Source organism: Haliotis asinina, chromosome 2 (genome assembly GCF_037392515.1).
Source record: "Haliotis asinina isolate JCU_RB_2024 chromosome 2, JCU_Hal_asi_v2, whole genome shotgun sequence".
NCBI lineage: Eukaryota > Metazoa > Mollusca > Gastropoda > Lepetellida > Haliotidae > Haliotis > Haliotis asinina.
The window spans coordinates 35,120,612-35,133,922 of NC_090281.1; the positions used below are offsets into that span (position 1 = coordinate 35,120,612).

General features: G+C 38.3%; 1 long non-coding RNA gene across 1 annotated transcript; it reads right to left on the reverse strand.

Annotated features, from left to right (window-relative positions):
* Window positions 1-228: 228 nt before the first annotated feature.
* Window positions 229-13,102, reverse strand: LOC137272503 (uncharacterized). The gene is made up of 3 exons (XR_010956097.1): window positions 12,896-13,102; window positions 1,360-1,585; window positions 229-391 (listed from the first exon to the last, which is right to left on the reverse strand). It is a non-coding gene; the product is annotated as an uncharacterized lncRNA (long non-coding RNA).
* Between the last annotated feature and the right edge of the window lie 209 nt (window positions 13,103-13,311).

The following is a 13,311-nucleotide window of genomic DNA, read 5'->3' on the forward strand; positions in this document are numbered from 1 at the left end:
GTCCCCCGCCGGGATGTTGCTTGAATGTTGCTAAGCGCGGCGTAAAACCATTCTCACTCACTCACTCGTATCACTGCGTATCACTGAGGAGCAAGGGTTGAAGCATGAAGTCAGGCTCGTCATATTCAGGGTGGATTCCAACCCAACTTCTGTCGAACATGGCGCAACACATACTTCTGTATGATTTGAATATTTGAATAATTATTTGAAAAATCACAAGACAGATCATACTCAGGAATTATATGCTGTAATAAGGAATTTGAACAATTGTCAAACGCAAATGCCATCCTTTTGAGTAGAAAGTAATGTTATTTTTAGAGACAGTCTGAATGTCATCCTTCAGAACCAGGCGTAATGTGGTCATGTCATTGCACCGGTTACACCAACTGATCTGAAACATAATTTATATTCACACCATTAAGGGTAAAATTCTAACCAAAATATGACAAATATGGATCTGAAGTACATTTTTCTTTGCAAAATTGACGGATCAGCCTACGTTAAATATCTAAACATCAGAGTGGTTTTATAAGCCGCTGAAGTGATGTTTATATCACTCGTGTGTATTCTTTCCAAAGAAAGAAAAGTCATTTACCGACGAAGAAAAAACTTTGTTGTTTGCTTTTTGATGCCAAATATTCCAGCAATATGGCTGCGATCTGTGAATACTCGACTCTGGACCAGACAATCGAGTGATCAACATAGATTTTTTAAAATGATTGCAGTAAATACTATGTCATGCAATCTATTTTTCGAAATAGCCAACCAAATTGCTTTTGCATATCTTTGCATAATAATCATATATGGCAATTATTATTAACCAGACGTTAAAGGGACTTGCAGTTCTATTATCAACTCATGTTTACGGGAAAGTACACTTTCCGTTTGTTGTTTCCATGAGAACGATCACGGTGAGAAGAGTTCGAACTCCTCTAAGAGCATACTATTCTAACTTGTCCACAGCGAAAACGTAACCACCTTTGAGGGCGATCACGACATTCAAATGGTAAGGAGAGAAGAGTTCGACCTCCTTTAAGACCATCCTATTCTAAGTAGCCCGAGACGAACACTTTAACCTCCTTTAAGATCGATGACTGTATTCAAGTGATAGGGAGAGAAAAGAAAGACCTCCTTTAAGACAGTCTAAAGGTGAGTAAACCTTTAGACGAGATAGATCTTTCAGATCATCCTATTCCAACATAACCCCGAGCAAGCCAACCTTTAGATAATTTTATATTAGTGGCACAAAGAGAAGTTATAGACCACCTTTAAGACCATCTAAAGAGTAATCCTCCTGTGAGACCAGGGTATTTAAAGTGTAACTAGTTAAGATCATGGCATTCTAAGTTCGATACTAACCAGTTTCAGGCAAGCGAGGTACGTCCCTGGAAACATCGTCTTTGGAGCTGTTTACGTCGTCGTCGACGGTGTTGTCACGGTCTACGTCCCTTATCTTATGATGGGTACAGGCAATGATACGACAAGGGTTGAATATCCGCCGTCGTTTTCTCCAGAAAAGAGAATTGGAGCTGTCGGTCAAAACTAACACCAGGCCGATAACGAGAAGCAGGCAGGCTGTCTTCATCTACCGAACACAGAGTGAGTGAGTTATTGGGTGAGTTTTTAAAGCCGCGCACAGAAATATTTCAGCTGTATGTTAAGACCAGTCATTAACAGCATGATCATCGATCTGCGCTACTGGGATACAATGACATGTGTCAACTAAGTCAACCACCCGACCCCGTTAGTCGCCTCTTACGACTAGCATATTTTGATGAAGATCAGTTCTAACCCGGATCTTCACGGGGCCCGACTACATGGAGAACCACGTGTTAGTAGTGACATACCGGAACCCACAATGCAAAGTAAACCAATGTTTGTTGTACGCACAATACAAAGTAAACCAATGTTTGTTGTAGGCACAATACAAAGTAAACCAATGTTTGTTGTACGCACAATACAAAGTAAACCAATGTTTGTTGTACGCACAATACACACATCCATCACACTCGTGACGACCAAGGTCAGTATTGGTCTCCAGAACCTAGAACAAACACTTCGATTAGATTGTTGCTCCCTCACACACAGATATATTCTTAAAGAACGGGTCTAAGTTTTGTCGTGTTTTGGTTTAATTTTACTTTTGTGGAATAGCGTCTGATGTTGTGTGTTCAACCAAGTGAGCGAGGCTCACCACCTGATCCTGTTAGTCGCCTATTACGACAAGCAACCATTGTTCACGTGTCCGAAGTACCAGCGTTTGAGAGAGGAGAATGCTTCTGTATTCACTACCCATGCTGCTTGTTTGAAATATGAGTCACGTGGGTGCATCTCCATGTGAAGTACTTTCAGGGCGTATGCGTACACACGTACTCACACTTTAAACTTGAGTGAGTGAGTTAAGGTTTAGTCACAGCCATATCGGAAGCACAGCAAATTACACATTCCTGATACAGGACTAGAGTGTAACAAGCCTAAATACGGGCGAATGTTACTAATAACTCTTCAGATTAACAACAGTCAATAATAATGATGTTTGGCAAAAGAAAAAACTTTTCCCACAAAGAATCTGAAATTAATAATTAAAATATGGAAAAGGCCATTATATTGTGAACAGAAGCGACAAACCGCTTTCCACATTCACAAAGAAATCTTTGCTGAGAGCAGAGTCGGCATTTGTGACTAAATCCTGTATACTATACGATATTGTTTGTAAACAAACTGAATTTGGATCAGATATACCAGTGTCTGTCACTATGCGATACAATGACAGAGCATGTGTTTAGCAATCACTATGAACTAGTGATGATACAGGTGTTGTCTAGAAGGCGCAAGGATCCTGCCCCACCTGTGGCACTGGTCATAAACATGTGCCAAGTTCAGTCAATTAATTGTTAAGTCAATATTGTTCACCTAAGATAACTCGGTAAAGTATCATACAAGTTAATATGGAAGATTGTATCGGACACCATTTCTGTCATTAATGCATCAATATTTTCATTGGGTGAACAAATTTGATAGGCAAGTTTTTTTCCCGATTTTTAGAGTTATTAAAAATTTTGCATTATTTCCCAATAAAATGAAAACGTCAATGTTCCACTATACCTTTCCACTACACGGGTCATAGATGTGAAAGTGAACCCCAAATCTGAAAACAATCCATTATGTTTATAAGGTCTGGGTTGAACAAATACTCTCATGTTTTGGGGGTTTTTGAAGCTCCAAATTACAAATTGACGCAACTCTTTCAAAAATTAAAAAACTACGGGGCACCATACTGTGCACTGCAGCCATCTTTTCAGACAAGCCTCCAAATATGACAAAATTTTGACTAATACTTTTCAAGTTATTCGTTGAAAAACTGTTTTAAGTTCAAATTCCTAAATTGTTGTAATTCCTAAGATATATACACAATAGCAAATGAAACGCAAGTTTCGAAAAAATGAAATCTCATAAGTGTGAGCGTTGATGTTTATATGTCATCTTGACAAAAACAGTTGCTTTTCTTTTGATGTTCAGTATATCAGAATCAAAACTGACACTGCACCTCTACTTGACACAAAAACGCAACCGAGATGAAACGAAATATCTTCGGAATGACGGGCTTACCTCGAATAAACTTTTCATACCTTTCAGGACGAATGTATATAAAGGCGTAAATACCAGAAAATAGACAGTAAAACAACTAAGGTATCATATATATATATACTCCAAAAGATACACCTCCGCTCACACCTTTCTGAATTACTTAAAAACTATGAAAAAATATGTTAAAAGGTATTATTTTACAAGAACAACATAGCTGTATGCAAATTACAAAACAACCACATGTAGATATAGAAATGCATTCATATTTAGATGACATGCAACCTCTTCAGAACAATTATATTAACCGAAACAAACCAATAACAGTACTGATTTAGATATCTAAACGAACTGTTGAAATAGGATTCTACTTTCGCACAAAGATAAATCATTTAAAGTCACCACTTTTCAACTATCCATAATAGAATCATTCCCATGATTTCAGTCTTTTAAAACATCTTTCTGCTGGCTTGCATCAGTGAAAACAAGTAAAACGTGTCTTTGCTATTGCGAAAAAATGTTTAGGAACACCCAAAGTTATCTTTGTAAACATTTTTTTCCATTTTCTGTTTACACATGGCAATATCAGTCGCCGAAACGCAGCAATATTCGAGCACTATTTGTATCCATTTTACATGTAGAATGAGAGACTAGAATGCATGATATGGTACACATGTACGAGAAATATGCCACGATTAACAACTTAAGAGAGAAGAAGCCATTGGAAAGGTGCCCATCGGGTCGACATCCAATTCTATTGCCGCCGCTTTCGAATGTGACCGTATCACGGCTATAAGACTTATTCAGGGCTACAGTGAGACTGGGGTCACCGTAGACAGATCAAGAAGTGGACGTCCATGCATCACAACGATAGTTGAAGATAGGCGTCTCCGTCATTAGGGAAGGGGTTTAGCGTTTCTTTCGGCGTTTACTGTATTTAGGAATAAGGTTGGAGATATGGTACAACCTTGCGTCAGACAGGTATTAACATGCGACGCAAAATGGCTTCGATCCCTCTTCCAAATTGAGAAATAATTCTTAGATATTTTTACATATTCTTCCAAAAGAATATGGTCCTGTAGAAATGTACCATATTTTAACAATGTTGACACATTTGTTTCCTTTTTAGAGCTATTTAAGACATGTTACCATCATCAGTTGTTCTACTATGACACTGAGGAAAGATGTTTTTCCATTTTTTTAACATTTTGATTACGATAAGCCACCTACTTCCAAACTTACACACCTCAAGTTTAGAGACTTGAAGCATTTTCACACGACACACTGCGTGTAAATATATCAATGTATAGCATTCAACACTTTAGTACATAGTACACTGACTGACGATATATCATACGTTCGGTTTCTGAAAGCTATCAGATGGTTTTGTCGGTGACTGGTACACAACACTAGCACTTGGTCACATGTGCTTATCAGTCCAGATGAAATCTGTTTCTGATTATATACAATTAAGCTAAACACAAAAGTACAAAAATGTCAAATTAATGAGGAGGTCGCGCAAGGCTCGCTCGTCTTCAACTGAAAAACAACGGCATTCCGGCATGTTAATGGGCGAGCTGGGGGCACGAGGGACTCATCGGTCTAAGGCGCCGCCAATTCTCTTTACACGGTGAGCGAACTGTCTAAGGCGCGAAATGTGCCTTGGTCGATCCCGCTCTTTCAGTGTTGTCACAACCCCTAGTGTGCAATACACAACCATGTGCACTTTAAAGAATCCACTCATCTAGAAGCTGATCAGATGGTGGACACACGAACACATGCAGACACCTAGTTGATGGCATAGTAACATGCAGTTTCATTGGACAAAATACCGTGACTATGTGTCCCAGTTCACCCTACTGCAAATGGGTACCTTGTGAGAGGTAACGAGGTAACAGGCTGCATGAGTTGAATGATCCCCTGAGAGTTGAGTTGGTTAAAAGAATGCCAGAAAAACAATCCTTTGATGAAGGGAACATGATGATCATATCATATCATATCATATCATATCATATCATATCATATCATATCATATCATAATTTCTTTGAGAGGCATTTAAAAGTTGCAGCAGTATTAAAGGACTACATGGATGACAACTTCTCTATTCTTGTGAGGGCGACGTTTTGGTGTCGGTTCTAACACCGTTAGATGACTTGCTTGATAATGGCGGCGTCTATAGCTAGCGTTGAAATGCGCAGACGTCCATTTTTGGCCTGTCTACGGTGATCCCTCTCTGTCTGTAGCTCGAAATAAGTCTTATAACCGTGATACGGTGTCATTATAATTAGGGCGTTGGCAGCAGTAGTGTACGTCGACCTCATCTGCACCATTTCGGTAGCTCTTTCTCTCTCTTCAGCTGTTAATCGTGGCATATTTCTCGTGTCATATCATGCATTTTAGTATCTCTTTATGCCCTATTGAATCATTCTACACGTGAAATGGATGCAAACACTGCTTGAACATTGCTGCGTTTTGGTGATTGATAGTGCAAACAGAAAATGGCGTAAATGTTAACAAACATAATTTGGGATGCCTCTAAAAACATTTTCACAATATCAAAGACACCCTTTACTTACGATTTACCAATGCAAATCAGTAATAAAAATTTCAAAAGACGTACTATGAAGACATGGGAATAATCCTTTTACAATTCTACACGTTCTGCAACAGTTCTTTCTTGTTTTAATAGTTCAAAATGGAGACTTAAAATGGTTTATCCTGTTCGCAAAATTTTAATTCAACCTTTAAGTCTCCTGACGATACATTTCACCTAAATATGAATGTATTTGAGAAATTATTTTTTTGATTTGCCTAAATCTGTATTATAAACTGTCTTGTAAACAAATACCTTCTAACATGTGTTTTAGGCATCTAAAGTAATGGTTTCTATGTGTCATTTATTTAGTAAGAACAGATATCTCATTCACTACAGCCTGTGCAATATTTGATAAGAACATTGCTCATGTTTTATTATACGCAAGTGAAATTTGGGGCAGTAATTACCATCTTGTAACAGAGCAAGTGCAAACTACATATTTTAAACGATAATTAAGAGTGGGAAAGTTTGCATCTAACAATGCTGCATAAATACTTGGTGAGACTGGTAGATGTGATATGCTCATACTAACCCAAGTACGATGTATTAAGTATTGGATTAAGTTGTTGCAAATGAAAGTAAATTGGTATCCATATCAATGTTATGTACTACTAAAAACTTTAGATGAAAATGGAAAATGTAATTGGGTGTCCAACATTAGAACTATATTGTTTAGAACAGGTTTTTCCTTTGTGTGGATAACACACACTGTTGGTGATACATATATGTTTATGTGGCAGTTTGGAGAAAGATTAACTGATATGTACAAACAAACTTGGCATGAGTCTATTTGTAACTCGCATTATTTAACGCACTACTGTAAGCTGAAAGCAATTCTGGAGCCTGAATGTTATATTTTGCAGTCTCTTCTGAGAGTAGTAATTTAGAATATCCCTACACAATTTTAAAACTGTTTCTTTCAGGCGAAATAAAGAAAATTGTAAAACTAGTTGTATCCGTATAAATTGTAAGTTTAGAGCGATTGAAAATGAATACCATGTTTTTATGCAATGTACAAAATATAATGAAATTCGCCAAAAGTTCTTGCCGCAGCTGGATGCCATGTGTCAGTGTGAACAAGGCATGATAAATGTACTAGTCTAAAGATCCACATGTTAGTATATCAGTTGCTCTGTTTTTGAAACACCTGCTTAAGCATTGTTCTTGGAACTAACACGTGGCATTGTAAAACATTGTATCTGTCAATTGTATTATAGGCCGTTAGGCCCACATTACTGAATAAATATGTCTGTTTCATAGCTTTTCAGTAATTCATAAAGGTAGGAGGGTACCGTTTCTTTTGACGTTTAGTATATATAAACAACCCGGATCATGATGTAGACAGTTGTATTGTATGTTGGTGTCTGTTTTAAGTGCACTAGAAAACTTTTGGGAAAGGTTCAATGATGTTTCCACCTGGTACAGTTACAGTTTGTTCAGCTTGACCTGAGCTACTCTTCATATGCATGATCCGGAAGGTCAGTTGGCACAAATGGCAGGTCGAGTTAAAATAAAATAGTTGAGCAGAGAATGTTAAACGGCGATCTTGCCTAAGCTGTTGGGGCATGTTGACAATCAACTGACAAAGGTGCGCCCCTTCACAATAATACACTGTGCATGGCACTGACAGGTCGGGAAACGAGCACATAAGGAAGGAGGACACTGGTTTACATCTAAATTTCTTCTGGTACAATATGGCCCTACGAGGGATTCTGCAGGTTCCAAAAACAATGGAATATGAACAAAAAGAGACTTGTACAGTCCAATGTAGTGACATGCGAACGTTACATCCCGTTACGGAACCTGTGCCATTCCACCGCACAATCTTGTATATTTTGTGAGCGCGTGAGTATGGTTTTAAGCCGCTTTTAGAACTATGCCAACAATATCACACCAAGCCATACCAGAAACGGGTTTCACACAGGTGTTCGGCTTGTCGGCGGGACGCTTTAACCACTATGCTATCAACAGCCCCCTATATTTTGTGCATGATGAGGATGTACTATCACTGATAATCACTATTTTACAACACAGTGCTGGTATTCTTCTGTTGGTGTGCCTTAAAATATTAAATACCTAATCGCCAGCACACAAAGTCAGCCGCCCAACTCGCTCAGCCACCGTGACTTCCAAATATGACACATGCTACATTTGACCACTTTCTAAATGGCATTGTGTAATTACAGAAATGGAGTGACTTACACGCTGTTCATATACACACAAAAAACCCGGCGATTCAGCAAGTGTTTGCGATATTTTAATCTTGCTACGAAAAAGCTGTTTCACCAATCAAGCAACTATTGCATGACGTTGTATTAGGAACCCCCGCTTAGCTGAAAGAAGGGGGAACTTAACTGAACTGCGTAGATTACAAAAATGAATGTTGACTTACCCCGCACCAACAATTTTCCAGCTGTTGGCTACGAGATGAAGTAATTTTGAATTTCAGCATGCACACACAAGGAACACTCGTAAAGGTAGGACATCAGAAATATGAGTGTGAGTATGGTACCCTGTTTTACACCGCTTTAGCAATATTCCAGCAATATCATGGGAGACACCAGAAATGGGCTTTACAGATTGTACCCATATGAGGAATCGAACCCGGTCTTCAGCGTGACAAGCGAACGCTTTACCCGCAAACTACCGGACCACCCCATGAAGAAAATCGCATTTTGCTCAAGGTTATTTTGAAAAGTTCTTTTTCTGTTGAAACATAAAAATGATGTATCCGCACAGTGTTTTATCGTAAATATCATCATCATCATCATCATCATCATCATCATCATCATCATCATCCTTGTTGGTGGTTTGTTTACCCCAAGTTGTGTGCTCAGGCAGATTAACACAATACTTTATACCTGGTTGCTAATAGTATCACGGAACTTTGGTGTGTGTTGCAGTTTGTCAAAGCCCACCATTTGCTACAATCACAGCTGCGCTCTTTCCCATTCGCTGCAAGACACTACACCTACACACAGAAACAGGCTGTTACAACCATCCACTGGTAGACCCCCACCCAACCCCAACCCCACCCGGCGACCCGGCAAAGGCTTTTACAACAACACACCTCCCACACTCCCGATACGTTGTGTGCGTGCAAATGATGGTGAAGTTCCCGTAACGATCTGTTTACAAACAACATCGTAGAGATGTATTACTGTTGAAACAAATGAGTACTCATGATCACAACTGTACAATCGACTCAAATCGATTTCTTGTGGACGTAGAACGTGTTCTATCGGTACTATTTTCCTGTTATTTTGTCTTTTTGGATCCCATTTTTTCATAAGCTGGTGTGTTTTTATTTCAGTAACGATCACGTGATATTGTTCGCCCTTGTGATGGCCTCATAACCTCTTCTGGTCTGTCATCAGTTATTAAACACATGTACGAACGGCCACTATTTTCAAAACATTTTTCACTGTGCATTTAGTAGTGGTGTTCCGATTAATAAAAATTAAAATAATCAAAGATTTGTCGCAGTGACCAAAGGACCGAGCAGGTGATCGCATTTTCTCATAATCGAAAACAAATGAAATATTGTTATGCTCTTTGAAACACTTGACGATGGAACATATCTTCAAAGTTATCAGGACGGAATACGTGTTTAAGTCTTTGAAAACTCACTTCACTCACTGAAAAGTCAGGACTGAATATTTCTCTAATACAGGATATTTTAGTCATCCCTGTAAAGTATCAGGTTCCATCAGGATATACATATCTGCAATATCACCCTGGATTGGAAAATCTTAAAAAAGTCTTTTCGATGATTGTTCGTTGGTAATGAAGCAACGATCAATCGTGAGATTTTAAGCCATTTCCCAACCTTAGAATTTGGGTACAAGAAGATATTAAACAAATACTTTATTACAGTGTCCTAGAAACCTAAAATAGGCCTCGGGGATATGGTGTCATGGATGTCTACCAAGATTAAACCTTCACGTGCGCTTTAATAGTGAGTTAAATTTAAATATAACATCCCATTCACATTTCAAACCATTTCTGTCAGTCTTGATAATGTTTGTGCAAATCTACAACACCTTCAGCCATGTCATTGACCCCAGTCATGCGAATAATTTATTATTCACAGGCTCCAAGCTTTTTAACACATTTTGCTGAACACGTGGCAAACGAGATTTGATACATATCTTCTGTAAACAAATCAATAGCACAGTCTCCCACGGCTGAAGAGATGGTCTAAATCCAGGCAGGTTCCATGCAGGAAAAAATGGTACCTTAAGTCCCGGTGGCTCTTTTTATGGTAATTTACCTTAAGTTGTCGGCGATCTGTCACCTGTTGCATATTGTCTACAGTTTGGGATTTACATGATAGTTTTACATCTATATATCTATACAGCTGTTGTATTCTACTGTCCTTCGCCCATAGGCTTTTGTGTGTCCTGAATGAATACTTGGTATTATATGGCTGACATACTTCTGATGTGACTCAAAATCCTAACTCACTCACTATTTTATGGGCGGAATCGTATATTCCTCTCCTTAAGCGACAGCGACTTTTTATTGACTTGGACAGGGTTTTATTGCTTATATGTATTTAGAATAAAATATATATGTATTCAAATATAAATTAAATCCAGTTCGTTATTTCTGTTTAAGTGTAAATATTTATAGAGATGATATTTTTAATAGGACTTCTTCATTGAGCTCATAAACATTAAAAGGCTGATATCAAATTGAAATCAAATGAATCTAACCAACCATATTAGATGTGTGCTCGCCTGTGAATAATCTTTCTATCTATGCTGGCAGCGTACGAAATAGTTTTGCAAGCCAGTCGGGCTTGCTATGCCTGGAAGTTACCAGCCATAAGATTAAGTCACTGGTCCGAAATTTTAATGTAAGACACTGGTTTCATCCTCAAGCTGCTAACATGATGACCATTTGTATCACGTCATGATATTGCCTGACCAGTGCCTGTGAAGATTTACTGGTCCGACTGGATTGTTACTAGCTACGGCCCAGCGGGCCAGTGGCTATTCATGGTCATCCACACAAACAGTTCAGTCACACTCCGACATTTGGACATTTGGCGTGTACTGGCGATCTTAGAGAAATAGTTAACATAAATGCAGTTAAAAAGTTCTATATCGGAGAAAAAAATGAAACAAGTTTCTAGACATGGAATTCAAAGATTATTAAAAAGTTTGTTCAAGCCCGGTTGATGGGAACCGACCCGTGGTTTGATACAGTTTTCAAAAAATATTATTTTTGCAAGGGGCTATTTGGGAACAATCTGTTTGATTTAACATTTTCCAGTGAAAAAATCGTACCATCATGTTTAACAACTCCGAAAAAACAAACCTCACTGATTCCACTTGAATTTTTCACTTTAAATGTCTTTTAACGAAATTATTCCTGTTCAAATTTAAAAGCCTGATTATTTTACTACGAGAATAAAAACATCGATACTCCGTCTCAAATCTCTCCTGATATGTTAAAGATAACGTTACACATTTCAATCACTGTCCTGTAAACGCACTGGGCAGAGAGAATGTTCGGGAAATTACATGTAAAATCCAATATGTGTATCTAAAAAGAGACAAACTTGCCTCAACTGCCTGTTAGCACACTGTAATGTGTGTGCTGCAAACTTAGACATCGCTTGTTGCCATACTGACGTCAACGCAAGAAGACAACGACATATCATATGTTTTATATTTGAATTTTCCTAAAACGTAAATCACCTATTCGTGATTAATATACCTTATTAAATATACCTTTCTGTAAAATATCAGTCCTGTCATATTTGCCAGTGTTCACTGTAGAAGACTGAGCCATTCCAAGGTGGGAAATACGAAAAAGACAATACTTGAAAAATGAACGGGCCACAAATAAGTGCAACGAAAAAAATCGCACAATATATTACAAACTGACAAAGTGTGTCTTATGGAAATCACTGGATTGTTTGGTCCCGATTTGTTTGTTTACAAACAGCATCGTGCAGCCGTAATACTGCCGAGACAAATATAGACTCATGATAAGTCACTTTTGATTTTTCAGTTTTTGATATGCTCTAATGTCAGATTATATCCTCAATTTATTATAGTATTGGATGTGTATCGTTGCGAACATACACATAGGTTTATAGGTATACATTAATAATATTATTGTCATTATTGCTAGCAGTATTCAAAGATTTATAAATAACCGGGTTTGTACCAGACAATACAGTGGCCTACACAGTGAGAATGTATCTACGCAAGGGGGCAACGGTAACAATGAGCCCGACCATCCGATCTCGTCATCTTCACAGTAGTAGTAGTAGTAGTAGTAGTAGTAGTAGTAGTAGTAGTAGTAGTAGTAGCAGCAGCAGCAGCAGCAGCAGTAGTAGTAGTAGTAGTAGTAGTAGTAGTAGTAGTAGTAGTAGTAGTAGTAGTAGTAGTAGTAGTAGTAGTAGTAGTAGTAGTAGTAGTAGTAGTAGTAGTAGTAGTAGTAGTAGTTAGAACTGGTCTTCAGTAACTAACGGGATCGGGTGGGCGAGCTTGCTAACTTGTGTTGCTAAGCTTGATTATTGTGTATTGCAACTAGCAAAACAAATTATATTGATAACATCATCATTCAAGAAGATTCCCCGAATAATAGAACATGAATATACCTGTGTTTGAATGACGATTTCGGTGACACAATCAATGCATTTCAGATTATATCTTCCTTTAATCATTGGTATCAGTAATCAGTAAAGCACATACCTTAAATGCGTCCAGGGTACACAGCGACCTTGAGTGAAATGTCCCCACCTGCCGACAGGTGTGTAGATAGATAGTGTAAGGGTGAGAACGTCCGTCACCGTGTAGATCCGCATCCTGTTTGTCACGGATGCATATCACTTGTGGAGTGACAAATGATTATATCTTTGTAAACGGCATGGAACTGGAATCAGTAGCCCTCTCATTTATGACTGTATGTCATTTGTATAGTGTAGTGTTTGTCGTTTCATGAGACACCTGGTGTCAACGTCATTATCATCATCGCATCAACATCACAACCACCATAATCCTCGTCGTCGTCATCATCTTCGTTGTCGTCATCATCACCATCATCATCATCATCATCGATAGAGAATATCAGTGCAAAACAATACCCAGTCTGCCCGAAACCGATTCCA